Raw genomic sequence first — 19091 nt, 5'->3', positions numbered from 1 at the left:
GATAGTCTACGGAAAATTTTTCCCATCATCTGATTTATAAAGGTAAGCAAAAGATTTAGATTCCATTGATATCTGGTCAAAATGGAAATTCTGCATTGTCAGAAACATGTTTGATGCTTCTGTGTATGAAATTATAAATTCACATACACATTTTTATATGGATTGCACAAAATAGAATAAGTCAGAATTCTTGTGCGGGTGAACACAAACACATACACACAGCAGGTATGTTTGTGTGAAGTCATGTGATTTGGGTATCCTAATGGATCATATGGTGTCCAAGGCAAAATGATCTAAACCAACAAGTGACACCAGTGTCAAAACTCATATATACTGGAGAATAAGACAAAATATGTAATGTAGGTATTTATTTAGAAATGAAAGAAAATTTAGACATTTACAGGAATAGGAAACAAAAGTGATAACAACGACAACTGATGGTAGAAATTATTCTGAGATAAAGAAGCAACTTGAAATAGGCAATTTTTGGTTTATACTAAGGCAATAATTCATTGAGAGAGGAAAAAACTTAACTAGAAATAATGTCTTTGGGATAAGAATCATGAGATTGAATTGGAAAAAATTTTAATTTCTGGCCATTTTACATGAAATATTGACATTGTAAAGATAACATGAAATTCATAATGTGCCACCATGATGCCAACACTGATGGCAAGCTGGTTAATTGATGTCATCAATTTAAGGATTTTTAAAGACTAGTCATTACACAAGACACCTTGAAATGCCCTGAAATTTCTCAGCTTATGATGAAAGAAATATAACAGAAACCTCCCCCAATTTGCCAGCAATCTTAATTTACATGACATCACCAATGACTCGTAAAGCTGAAAGAAACATCTCTAGACTATCGATTTAAAAAAAAAATTCAATCAAGCTACAGGAATTGGCTTCCTGGTCTCTGTACTGATGTGGTATTATATGATTATTATATGAGGCAAAGAATCCAGAGCAAAAAAAATGTGGGAGAAAAAGTATCATATAGTGAATTAATAAAAACTGTCATTTTCCTCTGAATTTTGTGACATTTGCGGAATTTGTCAGCTTTTTTTCCAATGTACTATTTGTCGTAATTTTTCTCATCATAAATAGTCATTTCATTCTAAATTTGGATTCCTGATTTGGTATTCTTTTCATTCAAGACAGTCTCATATTATAAAAGCTACAGACTCCATAAAACTATATCTGTCCCTACTCAAGACATCCTGAAGGGGACAAGCTTGGGGCTCCTGAGGAGATGCAGGGCTGAATAGAGGATCGGCAGCAAGTCTGCAGATCTGCCTGTGCTGAGCTCTGCCTGGTCACCCAGCAGGTAAGCTGCAAGTCTAATCCACAAATGTGGCCCCTTAGGTAGCTCTTTAATACCGTGATTAGGAAGGGAAAAAAGAGTCAAATATGTAATAAAGAATTGCAGAGAATATAATGAACACATGCAACCCAGACTTATCACATATATTGATATTTTCCCCTATTCCCTTTGCATATATTTTTTAAAGAAGTAAAATGTCACACTGACAGTTGAAGGCCTCTTTGAAATCCTTTTTCCTTCACATCCCACCTGCTAATTTTAGGACCTCTTGTTGGATTTGCTTCTCAACTGTGTCTCCAATCTGATCGCTGCTCATATCTCTACTGCTATTGCTACATCCCAGGCCACTGTCACCTCTCATGGAGAGTAGAGCCAAAAAACAGCCTCATAACTGGTCTCTCTGCTTCCACTCTTACAGTTTTCACATAGCACAATAATGTTTTAAAAACTGAAATCAGGAGTGCCCGTTGTGGCTCAGCAATAGTGAACCTCACTAGTATCCATGAGGATGCGGGTTTGATCCCTGGCCTTGCTCAGTGGATTAAGGATCAGGTGTTGCTGTAAGCTATGGCTGGAATCCAGTGTTGCTGTGTGTGGCTGTGGTGTAGGCTGGCAGCTACAGTTTCCATTCAGCCTCTAGCCTGGGAACTTCCATATGTCACAGTTGAGGACCTAAAAAAAAAAAAAACCCCACAGAAATCAGACTGCTTCATTACCTTAAAAACCTTCCAGTGGCTCTCTATTGTCATGAAAGAAAACACTGTTCTCTGAGTCTTCATGAAGAGAGACCAGATGTACTCACCTCCCACCACTTCACAGGCTCCTGTTGCTGCTGCCACTTCAAACTACCCATCCGAGTTATACCTCTAGACCCACAGCCACTGTCCAGGTTTCAGCATAAATGGTGCCTCCCCACTACAGCATCTCAAAACCAGTCATAAAGCAGCACTTCCACTTCCACCCCTTTCCACCATCTTGTTTTCTTCACAGAATTTTCATAATTTGTAATCATCTCATTTATTTATTGCATATGAGTATTTTGGGGGGCAGAGGGGTCTGTTTTCAACTCTCCAATGTAAGCTCCATGAAGGAAGGAGATTTGTTTCTTATTATATTGCCATATTCCCAACAGTCCCTGTGACACTGCAAGTAATCAATACAACTTTGCAGAATAAATTCAGATGAGATGCCATAACAACATGATTGGATATTAGCCAAATAATGGAGCAATGACTTCAAAAATCTGAGAGAACATGATCTTCAACTTGGAATGCCAAATTATTAATAGAGTATGAGGGCAGAAAAGGACATTTCCTGACACGCTGGGACTAAGAAAATGTACTCCCCATATCTCTTTCTTGAGAAGCTGGGTAGGTTCTAGTTAAAAGGAAGTACTAAACTAAGCAAGAGGGAGACGTGGGATCCAGAAAGCAGTGTAGCCAATAGGAAAGAGATGTTTCAGGATGACAGCTGACCGGCAGGCTGAGGGAGCAACTGATCCAGAATGCAGCCGGAGGATGGAAAGTACCAGGAAGAGGCCACCAGGAAAACGGCCATCTGATAAGAGGGGTCACTTGGAAAAATAAAGGAAAACAAAACAAAAATGAGATAAATTGTTAAACATTATTATGATGCTTTTGGGGAAAAAATTAAGAAATATTTGCATATTCAGTGAAGAGAGCTCAATGCTGTTTATAATAGGAGGAAGTTAATGTCTAAAACCAACAAACTGAGGGGTAGTGTCATGTACTTATTTGAAAATTAAAAAGTAGCTTTCTGATGGAATAGCTCAGAAAATAAAAAGTGGTTGCCTGTGATAAATTGAGCTGGGAGGTTAGGAAGTTTGGGGATTGAAGGAAGGGATTGTTGTTTTCCTTGTTAATCTCTTTGTACTATCTGATATATGACTTTGGTGAAAATAAAACTATTTAAAAATTTTGAAACTGTAGGTTTTTCTTATAACAGTGATGTGACAGCAAAAACAATTCAGGCTTATCCTGGTTCCATGGTTTATAAATTGGGAAAAAGATGTGTGACTCTTCTGGAGATCTTTCTAGCACATTTATAAATTATATCCCTTTACTCCTTTGGGGATACAGATTTAAAAACCAAATTTTGCAAGGTACTTATCAATGCTGCACAGTTTAGAAATTATATAGCTTTGCCGGGGTGTGTGTGTGTGTGTGTGTGATGTTTTAACAAAATGCTAGTAGATATGGCCCAGAACAAGTGAAACTTGAATTCTTCCAATAGAATTCCCAGTTGGCCTGCAGTGGTAATGCTTTTGAGAAGATCAAAATTATGCATGTGGTAATGTCTAAGACTTTGGAAAAAACCTTTTAAATATTAGCCAGACTCTTTGAAGTGAATTCAAAATACTGAAAAATTATTTATAAAGAATGTCCTTTTGGAAGTGGGGGTTAGACAAGGGCAGGAATGTCTCTCATTTTCATGACTTTTAAAAATGAGGTAAATTAGCCTATTTTTTAAATAAAATATGAAAAGATTAGGATTGGAGTTTTTGTGCTTCTAAGGGTAATGGGGAACAAAATTAAAAAATTTTAAAAAGCAGCAACTTGACTTTTGTCCAAACCAAATAGAACTTGAAATGTAAAAGTTTCGACACTTATAAAATGAAAAAAATCTTTGTTTCTTCTGTATTTCCTAAATAGTTTCCCATTGCTAACTCAATAGTTGTTAGTAACACAATACTAGGTTGCATCATTTTCTCACTGTTATTGGGCAATGCCACCTGGGTATATTCAACTATTTGTTAACTAGTTCTTCACCCACATGCGTAGATTGAACAGACCTCCTTCTCTGGGAGGAGGAGCTTTTTCCTAGGACAAAAAAGCCAGCAGCCTCTGCCAACACTTCCTTCTTTCCTGAGTCATTTTGCATGCAAACATTCTTGGCTTCTTCACTTAATAGAGCGAATATGAAATATCTATTTGGAAGAGGAAAAATCACACTGACTATTTTTTTTTTACTTATTTTATAAGGGCCACACTTGTGGCATATGGAGTTTCCCACGCTAGGGGTCGTATTGGAGCTGCAGCTGCCAGCCTACACCACAGCTGCAGCAACCCAGGATTGAAGCAGCACCTGTGACCTATGATGCAACTTGAGGGAACATTGGATCCTTAACCAACTGAGTGAGGCCAAGGATCCAACTGGCATCCTCTTGGATACTAGCTGGGTTGTAACATGTTGAGCCACATTGAAACTCCTACAATGACTATTTTGTGGGAAGCTGAGAAGGATGAGCATTATGGTAGTTTTCTGTTTTGGGAGTGAGAAAGTCAGAATGCCATAAGACAGTTCTAGATAGGCAGGGAGCTGATCTCAAGGCCTCTGCTGGCAGTGTTACCTGCTTGTGAAGGCAGTTCTGGGAAGGGAAGCCAGGCCTGGTGCCATGGCCAGAAAAAACAATACAAAAATGAAAGAAACAAGTTTTTGATTTTGCCAGAGCTTGGGATACAGGCTGGTGCTGCATAAGATCATGAAACAGAAAATCAGTTGCATATGGCTCTTCACTTTAACTCCGTCTCCCCTCACTCCCAACCCCCTTGGATATCCAGTAAAGAAATTTTAGTACTACTCTTCCAATCACAGTGAGCCTGCCTGGAAGGCTGGAAGCCAGGCTGAGTTTGTTTTGTTTTGTTTTGTTTTTTTCTTTTTAGGGTCACACTTGAGGCATATAGAAATTCCTAGACTAGCGGTTGAACCAGAATTGCAGTCCCCAGCCTACACTACAGCTACAGCAATACAGGATACTTAACCCACTGCGCAAGAACAAGGATCGAACTCTCATACTCAAGGACAATTTGTTGGGTTCTTAACCCACTAAGCCACAATAGGGACTCCCAGCGCTGGGTTTTTTAGAGCTAGGGGTTGTGGTGAGAGCCCTCTTTCTTCTTTGCCCATGAATTTTTAAGAAGGCAATCTAGAGCTGTTTTGGCTTCTTGGGGACAGCTAGTTTGAGAGAATGAAGCCAAAGAAGAACATTTCAAAAATTTAGAGAGAAAGATGAGAGAGAGCAACAGTGAGACTGAGTGATCAGGAGAGTTGAGAGGAGAGAGCGAGAGCGAGTGACTGTGGTGGAGTGCAGTCTTTGGCATGATCAATAAAATTCCTCTTTTAATTTAAGATATTTCAAGTTAGGTTTCAAATTGGGGTGGAAAGACACAGCCAAGAGTCCTGCCTTGAGAGACAGCAAAGATCTCAAAGGGCATGAAAAAGTCAAGGGTAGATTTTTAAATATTGTAGTAACACTTGGGCAGAGGTCACTTTGATGAGAGACCCTTCAGCTTTCCCCGGTGACAGACTGATGGTGCTGAGGAAGGGAAGGGCGGCAGTGGCTGGCACTTTTAGAGTAATTTTGAGGTACAGCTGTTGTAAAACAAACCTCATGCATTGAAACACACAATTTGATGAGTTTCAATATATTAATACACTCATGAAACTATCACCAAAATCAAAATAATGAATGCATCCATCACTCTCAGAAGCTTTCTTGTGGTCCTTCGTAATCTCTGAATTCACATCCTAATCTCCCATCCCTATCCCAGGCAAACACTGATCTGCTTTCATATAAATGGCATCATACTGTGTTTACTCATTTATTATCTATTTATCATGGGACGCTATAATTATTTTGTGATTTTTCCACATTGTTGTTGGAATCCATGAGGCTTTTTTTTTTTTTTCATTGCTAAGAGCATTCCATCATCTGGATATACTATAATTTGTTTATCCTTTTTCCTATTGAAGGATATTTGGATTGTTTCCTCTTGTGGCTATTAAAAACTAAAGCTGCTATGAACATTTGTGGACATTTTTTTTGTGTGTGTATGTTTTCCTTTCTCTTAGGTATATACAAAGGAATGGGAAAGCTAAGTTGTATGATACATGTTATATGTAACTTTTAAAGAAATTGCTGTTTTCCAAAACTATTGCACCATTAATTCCCATTAGCAGTGTGTAAAAGTTCTAGTTGCTGTTCATTCTCACCTATGTTTGTTTGTCTTTCAAAAAGCCATTCTAATGAGCATGTGTGATTTAATTTGCATTTCCTTAATGACTAATGATGTTTGGCATTTTTGTATACTTAAAAGTCAGCTACATGTCTTTTTTGATGAATTGTCTGATTAGATCTTTCACACTTTAAACAAATTCTAAAAATTTCAAAAAACAGCTTTACCTAAGGTATAATTTATGTACTATAAAATTAACCCACCCATTGTAAATATAAATAAACAATCTCTAATAACTTCATACGGTTGTGCAACTATCATCATAAACCATTTTTAGAACATTTCCATCACATCGGCAAGCTCCCTCTTGCATGTTTGCAGTTAATCCCCACTCTCACTCCCAGGCAAACATATATCTGCTTTTTGTCTTTATAGATTTGCCTTTTATAGAAATTTCATGTGAATGGAGTAATAAAATAGTCTTTTGTATCTGGCTTCTTTCACTTATAATGTTTTTGAGGTTCACCCATGCAGTTGCATGTACCACTGGTTTGTTCCTTTCATTGCGGAGTCATATTCCCTTACATGGATATAACATTTTGTTTCTCTGTTCATCAAACAATGGGCATAAAGATTGTTTTAATTTTTGACTACTAAAAAAAATGCTACTGTGAACATTCATGTACAAGTCTTTGTGTAAACATATATTTTCATTTCTGTTAGGTAGGTATATAGAAATAGAATTGTTGGGTTGCATGATAAGTATATAATTAACTTTTTAAGAAACTATCCAAATTTTTCAAAGTGGAGCTTCCATCTTACATTCCCATCAACAAAATAAGAGAGTTCCAGTGTCTTTCTTCGGGAATTCAAGTCAAATAAATCCCCATGCTGGTACCTGTGACCATCTGTTTTGCAGGGTCGAACCAGGGAGGGGCCCCTGGCCAATGGGTGCTCTGACATGAAACGCTGCCCATGAGGACTGACGGAAACCAATTTAGGGATCCTCTCTTGGGGAAAATCTGACATGAAGAAAGAATGAAGTAACTGATACAAATACATGGAGATGGAAGCAGAGACAGAGAGGGTCTGAGTCCAGTGCTGCTGAGCACTGGAGTGGGACTTGGTAAACTGCTCCAAGTAGGGCATAATGAGACAGGCTGGTCTGCTCTGGATCTTGATGGGTCTCTCCTCCATCTGAAACTCTTCCACTGTGGCCTCTCAAGTCAAGGGGTGACCTCAGGATGACTTCCTATATCTTCCCTATTTCAATCTCCTTGACATATTTCTGTCTTTAAAATCTGACTGTCTCAATGATATTCCTCTCAGATTGAGTTTTCTTGTCTTCTCACAAACACACCCATCACTGATACAAAGCAAAGTCAGTGCTCCCTTCTCTCCCTCATTGCCTTTACTCCACCGATGCCTTTCTGCCCTAGACTATATCTTCACTTCTTTGCTAACATCTACTCCCATGAGACTCAGATCACTTAATCATAGCACTCTTTACCACATTCTTCATTTCTGTCATCCTTTATATCTTTTATTTATTTATTTTTTTGGCTGTTCCCATGGCATGTGGAAGTTCCTCGGCCATGGATCAAACCTGTACCAGAGCAGTGCCAATGCTGGATCCTTAACCCCTAGGCCACCAGCAAACTTCCCCCTCTATATCTTTATTCATTGAAAACCCACAGTTTAGTCTTCTTTTCCTCAAAGATGCTCAACTTCCTTGTTTCTTAAGCCCTTGAACTCCTCATTTCCAAGGGCTATCTCAACAATTCCATTCTGGCCACTTCTTCCTAAGTCATATTTTGAAACTTGTCATCACTACTGCTCCACCTCTGAAATTACTGACTTGAACATTCCCCATTGTGACAACTTCCTAAACTTCCAGCTTGTTTGGTAAAGTACACCCTCTGCCCATGTTCTTTCACTTCATCAGGATTTCCCAAACATCACTAACTATACTCTCTCTTAATCTATCAAACTTCTCTTGTCTTCACTTCCCTCTTTCTACAGCTCAGATCCATGTTCTATTTAAAACACTCTTTTTTTTATGTGTTATAATTTCCCATACCTTTTCTTTCTATCATATTCACCTTAAAAAATCAATTTGAGGAAAACCAACATACCTTCTTTTTGTGTGGATACTCAAGCAATTTAGAGTGTAAGTATCACTACATATTCATGACTCCAACTTAAACTGGGTTCCAACACTGCCTGGCTACACTTCTTTACCACCTTCTTCAAAAACCACCCCAAAGTTTTCCTGCTCTCCTCAAAATATTGACAATTCCCCAACATGTGTCTCCCTACTTTTAGCCTATGATTTTGCTTCCTATATCATGCAGAAATTAAAAGATTTTATTTCATTTTATTATTTTATTTTATTTATTTATTTTAATTGTTATTTCCCCAATACAATTTTTTTTTCAGCATGGTGACCCAGTTACACATACATATATACATTTTTTTATTTTAGATAATAGTTGCTGAATTTACTATCCACCACACCTACAGCTCCACCTGTGAGGTTTTTCATCTCTTTGTTCCCTTCTATTACAGTGTATTAAGCATCCTCCCCTCTCTACTTCTTTGTATTCTCTGGACCTTACACATGGCCACTTCCTCAGGAACATTTCATTTATCCTGTTTCTCACATATCTTTGATTTTTAACTTTTTCTCTTTACTGGATTCTTCCCAGTATCATTTCAAAATACTGTAGACTCTTCAATCTTCTTCTTTTTTTGTCTTTTTAGGGCAGAACCATGGCATATGGACTTTCCCAGTCTAGGGGTTGAATCAGAGTTGTAGCTGCCATCCTACACCATAACCACAGAAGCGTGAGATCCTTAACCCACTGAGGAAGGCTAGGGATCGAACCTGAGTCCTCATGGATAATAGTCAGGTTTGTTACTACTGAGCCACAATGGGAACTCCAGACTCTTCAATCTTCAAGGAAATCTCTCTTTTGTCTTCTTGAAAACAAAACAATGAAATCTCATAGACTCCTCCATGGACACCACATTCTCCCCCACCTGCTGCCCCCTCTCCATTTATCTTCAGAGGTAATGTCTTTATTTTTTTTATTATTTTTTTTGCCTTTTTTGCCATTTCTTGGGCCACTCACGCAGCATATGGAGGTTTCCTAGGCTAGGGGTCTAATTGGAACTGTAGCTGCCGGCCTACATCAGAGCCACAGCAACGTGGGATCCAAGGCGGATCTGCAACCTACACCACAGCTCATGGCAATGCCAGATCCTTAACCCACTGAGCAAGGCCAGGAATTGAACCCGCAACCTTATGGTTCCCAGTCGGATTCATTAACCACTGAGCCATGATGGGAACTCCAGAGGTAAAGTCTTTAAAGTGTCATTTTAATTGTCTAATCAGGCTTTGTTTCCCCACCATATCACTAACACTGTGTTTATGAAGGTCACTAAGGAACTCTCCATGGCTAAATCCAATGGATCCTTGAGGATTTTTCTTACTTGACCATTTAACTCATTTGATAAGTTGTCCATTGCCATATTCTTGAAACAAATCAGTCTGGCCAAGAGATGGAGTGCATAGCAGAGAGAAATGCATTACCAGTGCTCAACTAGAGACTTGAATTCTGGGCATCTTTTCTCTCACACCAGCCTTTCTGCTACCAGGTAACTTACTTCTTTGGGCTTCAAGTGTCACACATTTAAACTGAAGAGAACACTAAGTATGCAAACGTGGGGGTGGACCAGATGGCTTCTTGAGGAGCTTTTTAGTCCCTGGAATCCATGGTTGCTGACTTTGAGTCACACACGAGTTAGCAGTCGCATTTGTATGCATGGTTCAGCATTCCCCTCTTTGAAGTGAGACATTTTCTCTTGCTTCCTAAATTATTTCTAGGTTATAAATTCACCTTTGGAAGTAATATTAACTCTTTCAGTACTCCAGTCTGTTGGGTTCTAGAGAGGAATAACTAGTTAATTGAAATATGAAGTTGGCTCCTTCAGCATGCTAAGAATCCTAAACTATTTAAATTCACAGAAATTAAAGATACCTCACTGGTCAAAGCACTAGAGTGATATGTTTTTTTTTTCTGCCTCAAAGACTAGAGCTATCAGGAAGACATATATAGTGTTTATGCTGGCCTCAGTACTATGATTGCTATATCTTTAGTCTTGGGACAGAAAAACAGTCTTATAAAAAGGCTTGAGGGGGAAAAAAAAGCAGCATAAGTAATGGAAAGAAAAAAATATTGTTATTTCTAGGCTTCTCAATGTGGTGTGGTAGAAAAAGAATGGACCTAGAGCTAGAAATGAATTTAGACTTGGTTTAATCCCCAGTTTGCTGTGTGCAACTGGACTAGCCATTGCAAGTTGCTCATCTATATAAACGGGAAGCAAGATACTTATTGGGCCTCCCACCATGAGTGTGAGGGTCAAATGAGCTAAAGAAGAGAAAATAATTTAAAAAGTAGAAAGTGTGCTATAACTCACGATACTTACTAACAGAGAAATAACAGTGTCCTAGTAAGAAAGGCTTAATGGAACAAGGAATCTCTGAATCCATTTGTAGCAGATAGAGCATTAGAGTAACAGTTCATTATACCCAGGTGACAGGCTATTGACTTGTTGGGGGCCGTTTTAGGCGAGAAGAAGCATGTTGTGGATTCCAATCTTCTGAGTGTTGATCTTTCAGTTTTACAGAATTTCCAGGTCATAATGTTTCCTTTTAAAACAACAAATGAGTCAAGCTAATGAAAATATTAAATATATAACATATATGTTATAAGCAGATAGAGCAAATCCATGAAGATGGAGGGCAAATGACAGAAATCTCAGAAACACTGCCTTATCTGACACTATTTATGGCATGTTAATTTTCTTTTGATATGCCCTCAAATTTTAATAATCTCATAAAATAGCATGATGGTTTGGTATCAGATAGATATTGGGTCAAATCCCAGTCCTTCCACTGTCTAGTTCTGTAATTTGGAAAAAGTTACTTAATTCATACCTGAGTTTTCTCATTTGTAAAATGGACATAACATTAGTTTACAGAAAACAATAGATTAGTGGATGAGGACTGTGGACTTTTTCACTGCTTCCAGCACAAGGTAGAGGTTCAAAAATGATACTTATTCTTACCAGAGAGGGTAGGTGTTAGGTATTTCATTTTACTGATGAGAAAATTCAGAATTAGAGAAGTCATGTGATTAGAATAAAGTTAAATATTATCTACTTTAGGTAAAATCATTTTTTGAGCATTGACTTAAATTTCCAAAGCCATGTTTCATCACATTCTTAATGAACAAGTAGCTAGGAACTCCATTACTGAGTTGGCACAGCATTTTATTTTTTTCTTAATTACTTTTTTTATTACTCAATGAATTTATTACATTTGCAGTTGTACAATGATCATCACAATCCAATTTTATAGGATTTCCATCCCACAACCCCAGCACCTCCCTCCACCCCCCAAACTGTCTCCTTAAAATCTGTGAGTCAGTATCTCTTGTGCAAAGAAGTTCAATCTGTCCTTTTTTCAGATTCCACACGTCAGTGAAAGCATTTGATGTTGGTGTCTCATTGTATGGCTGACTTCACTTAGCATGATAATTTCTAGGTCCATCCATGTTGCAAAAAAATGCTGATATTTCATTCTTTTTAATGGCTGAATAATATTCCATTGTGTATATGTACACCGCATCTTCTGGATCCACTCCTCTGTTGATGGACATTTAGGTTGTTTCCATGTCTTAGCTATTGAAAAGAGTGTTGCAATGAACATCGGAGTACATGTGTCTTTGCGAGTCGTGGTTTTCTGTGGGTAGATGCCCAGGAGTGGGATTGCTGGATCAAATGGTAGTTCTATGTTTAGTTTTCTGAGGAATCTCCATACTGTTTTCCACAGTGGTTGCACCAATTTACAATCCCACCAACAGTGTACTAGGGTTCCTTTCTCTCCACACCTCTCCAGCACTTATTGTTTGTAGACTTTTTGATGATGGCCATTCTGGCTGGTGTAAGGTGATACCTCAGAGAGGTTTTGATTTGCATCTCTCTAATAATGAGTGATGTTGAACATCTTTTCATGTGTTTCTCAGCCATCTGTATGTCTTCTTTGGAGAACTGTCTGTATAGATCTTCTGCCCATTTTTTGATGGGATTGTTTGTTTTTTGGGTATGGAGCTGCAGAAGTTGTTTATAAATTTGGGAGATGAATCCCTTGCCAGTCAATTCACTTGCAAAGATTTTCTCCCATTCTGTGGGTTGTCTTTTTGTGTTGTTTAGGGTTTCCTTTGCTGTGCAGAAACTTTGAAGTTTTATTAGGTCCCATTTGTTTATTTTTGTTTTTATTGTCAATACTCTCAGAGGTGGATCTGAGAAGATGTTGCTGTGGTTTATGTCAGAGAGTGTTTGGCCTATGGTTTCCTCTAAGAGTTTTATAGTGTCTGGTCTTATATCTAGGTCTTTAATCCATTTGGAGTTTCTTTTTGTGGATGGTGTTAGGGAGTGTTCTAATTTCATTCTTTTCCATGTGGCTGTCCAGTTTTCCCAGCACCACTTATTGAAAAAGCTGTCCTTTCTCCATTGTATATCCTTGCCTCCTTTGTCATAGACTAATTGGCTGTAGGTGCATGGGTTTAATTCTGGGCTTTCTATCCTCTTCCACTGATCTATATTTCTGTCTTCGTGCCAGTACCATATGGTTTTGATGACTATAGCTTTGTAGTATCATCTGAAGTCTGGGAGCCTGGTTCCTCCAGCTCCATTTTTCTTTTTCAGGATGTCTTTGGCTATTTTGGGTCTTTTGTGCTTTCAAGCAAACTTTAAAATATTTTGTTCGAGTTCTATGAAAAATGTCCTTGGGAATTTGATAGGGATTGCACTGAATCTGTAGACTGCCTTGGGTAGTATAGTCATTTTGATAATGTTGACTCTTTCAATCCAAGAGCATGTTATGTCTTTCCATCTATTTGTGTCATCTTTGATTTTGTTCATCAGTGTCTTATAGTTTTGAGAGTACAGGTCTTTTGTCTCTTTAGGTAGGTTTACTCCTAGGTATTTTATTCTTTTGGATGCAATGTAAACAGGATTGCTTCCCTTATTTCTCTTTCTGCTCTTTCATTGTTAGTGTATAGAAATGCCATCAATTTCTGTGTATTAATTTTGTATCCTGTGACTTTGCCAAATTCATGGATGAGCTCTAACAGTTTTCTGGTAGAGTCTTTAGGATTCTCTAGGTATAGTATCATGTGCAAATAGTTATAGTTTTACTTCTTCCTTTCCAGTTTGGATTCCTTTTATCTCTTTTACTTCTCTTATTGCTATGGCTAGGACTTCCAAAACTATGTTGAAGAGTAGTGGTGAGAGCGGACATCCTTGTCTTGTTCCTGATCTTAGCAGGAATTCTTTCAGCTACCCACCATTGAGAATGATGTTTGCTGTGGGTTTGTCATATATGGCCTTTATTATGTTGAGGTAGGTTCCTGCTATGCCAACTTTCTGAAGGGTTTTTATCAGAAGAGGGTGTTGGATTTTGTCAAAGGCTTTTTTTGTGTCTATTGAGAGGTCATATGGTTTTTATTCTTTAGTTTGTTAATGCGGTATATCACACTGATGGATTTGCGGATATTTGAGAACTCTTGCATCCCTGGGATAAATCCCACTTGATCATGATGTACAATCCTTTTAATGTATTGTTGGATGTGGTTTGCTAGTATTTTGTTGAGGATTTTTGCATCGATTTCATCATTGAAATTGGCCTGTAGTTTTCTTTTTTTTGTGGTATCTTTGTCTGGTTTTGTTTTCAGGGTGATGGTGGCCTCATAGAATGAGTTTGGGAGTATCCCTTCCTCTGCAATTTTTTGAAATAGTTTCAGAAGGATAGGTGTTAGCTCTTCTCTGAATGTTTGATAGAATTCGCCTGTGAAGCCATATGATCCTGGACTTTTGTTTATTGGAAGCTTTTTAATCACAGTTTCAGTTTTGGTACTTGTGATTGGTCCATTCATCTTTTCTATTTCATCTTGGTTTAGCCTTGGAAGATTGTACTTTTCTAAGAATTTGTCCATTTCTTCTAGGTTTTCTGTTTTATTGGCATATACTTGCATATAGTAGTCTCTTATGATCCTTTGTATTTCTGTGATGTCCGTTGTTACGTCTCCTTTTTCATTTCTAATTTTATTGATTTGAGTCCTCTCTTTTTTTTTCTTGAGAAATCTGGCTAAGGGTTTATCGATTTTGTTGGTCTTTTCAAAGAACCAGCTTTTCATTTCATTGATCTTTTTATGGTTTTCTTTGTTTCTATTTCATTGATTTCTGCTCTGATCTTTATGATTTCTTTCCTTCTACTAACTTTAGGTCTTGTCTCTTCTTCTCTCTCGAGCTGCTTTAGGTGTAAAGTTAGCTTGTTTATTTGGGCTTTTTCTTGTTTCCTGAGGTGGGCTTGTATTGCTATAAACTTTCCTCTTAGAACGGCTTTTGCTGCATCCCATAGGTTTTGGAGTGTCATATCTTCATTGTCATTTGCTGCTAGGTATTTTTTAATTTCCTCTTTGATTTCTTCAGTGATCCATTGGTTGTTTAGTAGCATGTTGTTTAGTCTCCATGTGTTTGTGTTTTTTGCAGTTTTTTCCTTGTTGTTGATTTCTAGTCAAATAGCATTGTGGTTGGAAAAGATGCTTGATATGATTTCAATTTTCTTAAAGTTACCGAGGTTGGATTTGTAGCCCAGGAGGTGATCCATCTTAGAGAATGTTCCATGTGCACTTGAGAAGAATGTGTATTCTGTTGCTTTGGATGGAATATCCTATAAATATCTATTAAATCCATCTGGTATAATGCTTCATTCAGGGCCTGTGTTTCCTTATTGATTTTCTGTCTGGATGATATGTCCATTGCTGAAAGTGGGGTGTTAAAGTCCCAAACTGTGATTGTGTTATTGTCAATTTGTCCTTTTAAGGTAGTTAGCAGTTGCCTTATGTATTGTGGTGAACCTATATTGGGTGCCTAGATATTTAAAATTGTTATATCTTCTTCTTGGATTGATTCTTTGATCATTAGGTAGTGACCTTCTTTGTCCCTTAAAATACTCTTCATTTTAAAGTCTATTTTGTCTGATATGAGTATTGCTACTCCAGCTTTCTTTTGATCCCCATTTGCATGATATATGTTCTTCCATATTCTCACTTTCAGTTTGTGTGTGTCCCTAGAAGTGAAGTGGGTCTCTTGAAGACAGCATATATATGGATCTTGTTTTTGTGTCCATTCAGCCAGTCTATGTCTTTTGGCTGGGGCGTTTAGTCCATTAACATTTAAGGTAATTATTGATATGTATGTTCTTATTGCCATTGTATTAATTGCTTTGGATTTGTTTTTGTTGCTCTTTTTTCTTCCCTTCTTCTCTTGTTCTTTCCTCTTCTGGTTTGATGACTCTCTTTAGTGTGTATTTGAGTTGATATTTCTTATTTGTTTGTGTATCCATTGTAGATTTTTGGTTTGCAGTTATTCTGTAGTTTTGATATAAGAGTCTATATATATGTATGTATATATATATGAGAGGTTGTTTTAAGTTGTTGGTCTCTTAATTGCGAGTTCATCCCCAGTGTCCTGCATTTGTACCCTCCTCTTCTCATGATTTCTGATTTTGGTGGCATAATTGTGCATGGATGATTTTGTATCTTTACTGTATATATACCTTTACTGGTGAGCCTTGTCATTTGTGGAATTTTTGTTTCCTGTTGCTGTCTTGTCTTTTCTGCCCAGAGAAGTTCCTTTAGTATTTGTTGTAAGGCTAGTTTAGTATTGCTGAATTCTCTTAGCTTTTGCTTATCTGTGAAGGTTTTGATTTCTCCTTCAAATCTGAATGAGAGCCTTGCTGGGTAGAGTAATCTTGGTTGGAGCTTTTTACCTTTCATCACTTTAAGTATATTTTGCCACTCTCCCTTCTGGCCTGCAGAGTTTCTGCTGAAAAATCTGCCAATAACCTTATTGGGGTTCCCTGTATGTTCTTTGTTTCTTTTCCCTAGCTGCTTTCAATATTTTTTCTTTGTCTTTAATTTTGGTCAGTTTGATTAATATGTGTCTTGGGGTACCCCTCCTTGGGTTTATTTTATATGGTACTTGTTGGGCTTCCTGGATTTGAGTGGTTCCTTTCCCATGTTAGGGACGTTTTCGGCTATTATCTCTTTTAATATGTTTTCTGTCCCCTTCTCTCTCTCTTCTCCTTCTGGCACCCCTATAATATGGATGTTGGTATGTTTAACATTGTCCCAGAGTTCTCTGAGACTCTCTTCATTTGTTTTCAATCTTTTTTCTCTTTTCTGTTCTGCATCTGTAATTTCCACTAATCTGTCCTCCACCTCGCTTATTCGTTCTTCTGCCTCCTGTATTCTGCTGTTAGCTGCTTCTGGTGAATTTTTTATTTCAGTTATTGTATTTTGCATCTCTTCTTGTTTAAGTTTGATATCTTGTATCTCTTTGGTCAGTGTTTTCTGTAAGTTATCCATCTTTGCCTCCAGTTTATTTCCAATGTCTTGCATCATCTTTAGCATAAACAGTCTAAAGTCTATTTCCTGGAGGCTGAGAATCTCCTCATCACTTAGCTGGTTTTCTGGGATTTTTTCTTTCTCCCTCATCTGAGTGATAGTTCTCTGCCTTTTCATTTTTATAGGTTTTTGGTGTGGTGATCTTTTTACAGATAATAGAGTTGTAGCCTCTGGTACTTCTGGTGTCTGCCCCCCTTGTGGTTGAAGTTGGTAGGGGGCTTGCTGTAGGCTTCCTGATGGGAGGGGCTGATGCCTGCCCACTGGTAGGTGGAGCTGATTCTTATCCCTCTGGTGGGTGGGGCTTGGTCTTTGGATGGGATTAGAGGCAGCTGTGTGCCTGAGGGGTCTTTAGGCAGCCAGTTTACTGAGGGGTGGGGCTGTGATCCCACCTAGATTGTTGTTTGTCCTGGGGCTTCTTAGTAGCTGACTGAAGGTGGGGCCAGATTTTCCCAAAATGGCCCCCTCCAGAGAAAGGCATACTGCTGCATATTCCTGAGAGATTTGCTTCCAATGTCCTTCCCTCACAACAAGCCACATTCACCCCTGTTTTCCCAAGAGGACCTCCAAGAACTGCAGCCAGGTTTGACCCAGATTCCTATGGAGACTTTGCTTTGCCCTAGGACCCAGTGCACGTGAAAGCCTGTGTGCACCTTTTAATAATGGGGTCTCTGTTTCTCCCAGTCCTGTGGAGCTCCTGTGCACAAGCCCCACTGGCCTTCAATGCCAGATGCTCCAGGGGCTCTTTCTACCAGTGCCAGATCCCCACAAGTAGGATGTTGATATGGGGCTCAGAATTCTCACTCCTGTAGGTGAGTCTCTGTGAAGCAGCTAGTTTCCAGTCTGTGGGGCTTCCCACCCGGGAAGTATGGGATTGTTACATAAACACCCCTCCTATCTCTTGATGTGGCCTCCTCTTTGTCTTCTGGAGTAGGGTATCTTTTTGAAAATTTCGGGTCCATTTGGTTGAAGATTGCTCAGCCTTTAGTTTTGATTTTTTTTGTTTGTTTGTTTTTAGGAGAGAAGTTGAGCTCCAGTCCTCCTAATCCACCATCTTGATCCCATCCTCAGCACACCATTTTAATAAGTTGCTACCTTATATAGATGGATATTGGTACTAATGGCGCTACATGTGCAAACTTGATTCCTGAAAGATCCCATTCAATTTGTTCTCTTCTGTGACTACTGAGTATAGTTATTATTCACCTAAATGCTATTGGTGATAAGGGGTTGAATGAGAGAGCTCAGAAATGAAAATTAGTCTTTACTATTGGAAAACAAAACTCAAAGTGGGAGCTATTTATTTATTTTCCTGCAGTAGCAGAGCCAGAGAAACATTGCCTTTAGAAGCACTGGTTTAGGAACAATTGTGCATATGTCAGGACTGGAGGCCATAGGAGGAACAACCTTACCTAGAATTATTATCTCACAAGGTTACCACATGGTACAGCCTCTCTGATCATGCCAGGATGGTGCATGAAACCGAACTCACTTTCTCTTGACTAATGCAGAGCTGGAAATCACTAAGTGTGAAATTACATCATATATCTCTGGCATTCTTAGATTAAGACATAATCCCCTTCATGAAAGAAGAAACCCACTTTAGAACATATTTAAGATCAGACTATGAATTAATGGGAAAGAATTAGAGTTGAAAATTCTGATAGCACCTATGCTATCTTAGGCACCACCCTCCCCTGACTTTCTCACACATAGTCAATGTGATCTGGACTATGTTTAATCAATAATTACATTAAATTGCTCCTCTACATGACCACAGTACCTTATTACAGTACTTATAGCATGCATATAAGTACAATTCTCTGTTGATGGTTTTTTTAACCCTTAAAAATGAAATTGTGACTGTGTTTGCAGCACTTCCTGAACAAGTCAGTAGCAATTCACAGCATTCTTGTTGTAGATATGATTATGCAGTTGCATAAAAATATTGGCCAAGACAGTTCCACGTGGACGTTCATAAAGAGGAAAGCTTGAAAGTCACAAAATGTCATCAGTGTAAGTAGTTCAATTACCTCTGAATGTAAAAGATTAAATCTATTTTTACATGAATTTTTGATCAACCTATCTGTACTTTTTAGATGGCCTTTTATGTGATTTGTGATCTGACTTCTTGACAAATTGCACATCAAAACAGGAAATGATCTTCATGATAAACAGTGGTGATGTATTTGTTCAAAACTGTCTGAGATTGCTTAAAAAGTAAGATGTCTCTTTATGAGAAACATATGATTT

Source organism: Sus scrofa, chromosome 15, assembly GCF_054392235.1.
Source record: "Sus scrofa isolate SSC_HxYL_T2T_F1_AM1 chromosome 15, Sscrofa_HxYL_maternal_Yorkshire_Landrace_v2.0, whole genome shotgun sequence".
Lineage (NCBI taxonomy): Eukaryota > Metazoa > Chordata > Mammalia > Artiodactyla > Suidae > Sus > Sus scrofa.
Note: the sequence above shows the minus strand (reverse complement) of the source record.